Source organism: Stenella coeruleoalba (assembly GCF_951394435.1).
Source record: "Stenella coeruleoalba genome assembly, chromosome: 1".
Taxonomy (NCBI): domain Eukaryota; kingdom Metazoa; phylum Chordata; class Mammalia; order Artiodactyla; family Delphinidae; genus Stenella; species Stenella coeruleoalba.
In genome coordinates, this window is record NC_137169.1 from 106,289,843 (window position 1) to 106,292,063 (window position 2,221).

The window sequence follows — 2,221 nt, forward strand, 5'->3', positions numbered from 1 at the left end:
TTTAAAACTATAAGCAGAGCTCAAGATTTACATAACTGAAAAAACCTACAATGGAGTACACTGAAAAGTAGCACTGATTCTGATTCTGCAGGTGATTAAATTCTTTATATTTTTCTAATTTTCCTTATTTTTTGCAATTAAATCTTATTTCTTAGAAAAGTTAATATGCTTACCAAAAAGGGCAATGATAGGAGGTAGATATTACCAAGGTAGTGAGAAATGAGTTCATACTAATGAAGGGGTTGGTGGCTTGTTGCTGGTTTTAACCAAGTCTGCGTTTATTTTCACACACCAGTAGCCATGCAAATTTGTGGGTGGTCCCTGGGCCTGAGCTGGTTAGATCTGCTGAGTGAGAAGTTCTGGTCTCTCTGAAGACACTTCTGCACACCTCCTTCCACAGTCCAAACTGTCTATATCCAACACTATTTTACATGGCCCTATAAGTTTACAAGACCATTTGGGGTGCTCCTTGTACGTTCTCATTATGGCTTCTTTTTTCTCATTATTTTGTAGCTGTGACGCCCCTTGAAATGAACAGTCAAACAGATGTCGCTGAATTCATCTTCTTGGGATTTTCCCACCATCCCAACCTACAGGGCTTGTTCTTTCTGGTCTTCCTGGTCATTTACCTGACAACTCTTCAGGAACACACTCATAATAATGGCCACAAGAGTCAGTCCTGCCCTCCACAACCCAATGTATTATTTCCTCAGCAACCTGAGTTTCTTGGACACCTGCTACACATCTATCACTATTCCAGTCATGTTGGTGAACTTATTCCAGGAGAAGAAGACCATCTCCTGTGAGGACTGTTATTCCTAGATTTTCTTCCTTGTGACATGTGCTGGCACTGAGGGTGTTTTATTGGCAACTACGACTCCTAACTGCTATGTAGCCATCTGCCACCCTCTTCAATATCCAGTCCTCATGAATGTGAAGGTCTGTGTTTGTTTGGCAACTGGGTCCTGGCTATGTGGGCTGGTGAATTCTGTGACATACACAGTGCTGGCAGCTACACTCATTCTGTGTGGGCCTAACAAGATCAGCCACTTTCTTTGTGATATCCCATTGCTCCTGAAGCTCTCCTGCTCAGACATCTCTCTCGGTGAGTCTGTGCTCCATGTGGCCAGTGCAACCATTGGCCTGAACCCCTACCTGTTTACTGCAGTGTCCTACATACTTATCATCTCTGCCATCCTTCGGATTTCCTCTGCTCAGGGCAGGAGCAAGGCCTTCTCTATCTGTGCACCCCACCTCACTATGGTGGTGGTCTTTTATGGAATGGCCAACTTCAACTACGACAGACCTGGAGTAGGCTACTCCCTGGATATGGATATCCTGGTCTCTGTGCTCTTCTGTGTTATAAACCCCATGTTAAACCCCATTATCTACATGTTAAATCCCTTGTTTGAGAAAAAAGGAGGTCAAATGTGCCCTGTGGAAACTGGTTGGAGGGTGTGTGTTCCCTGGCAATATTAGTGTCTAGCTCACTGGTCTTCAAACTGAGGTATGCAGCCACCTGAAAAAATTTCCAAAGTATTTGTAATATACATAGTTTTAGAAAGCCTATATCCAGATCCTCAGTTCCGATATATACACCAGTTCCTAAAATTTATCTTCCCAAGAACTCCTTTCTATCCTCTCTTTCCACAAATACTGTTTTCCCACTGTACAACAAAGGCAGTAAGGAAAATTCAAACAGAATTGGGTAGAAAGGGAAAGGAAGTGATGAGGTTGAGACCTGTGCTTCTGGGAGGAGACTCAGACGAAAAGGGAGAATGCACAGGTGGAGTTCTTCCCTGAGGAGTAGTGTGAGCCACATACTGGGCACCTCACCCCTGGGGTTGACACAGGGAAGATGAGTCGCCCTGGATGCTTGGAGGGACAGTGGTACTAACAGGAGGGCTGGGAGTCCAGGGAAGCCTGGACTCTGCTTGTGAGGAGCATGCACATGCTTGCTTGGTCCTGAAGTAGGGCAGAGAGAGGATTGAAAATTGTATAGGCGACTAGCTGGTTTCCCATTACTGCTCCGGTGTGTGCCCCAGCCTAAGCTGAGCACACATTTCAGCCCCACTTGGGAGACTGGTTTTGAGAAACAGAAGTGGCTCTGACCCAAAGTGGTGCCTGAGCAGGGCAGCAGCAGCCATTACTGACACTTAGGCAGCACATCAGAAGCAGCTCCAATCTCTATCTTCAGATAGACTGCCACAGCCCATACTGC

At 45.4% G+C, this 2,221-nt stretch overlaps 1 pseudogene across 1 annotated transcript; it reads left to right on the plus strand.

Annotated features, from left to right (window-relative positions):
* Positions 1-309: 309 nt before the first annotated feature.
* Positions 310-1,479, plus strand: LOC307196865 (olfactory receptor 5J3-like; annotated as a pseudogene). The gene has a single exon. The product of its transcript is annotated as an olfactory receptor 5J3-like (transcript).
* The last annotated feature ends 742 nt before the right edge of the window (positions 1,480-2,221 follow it).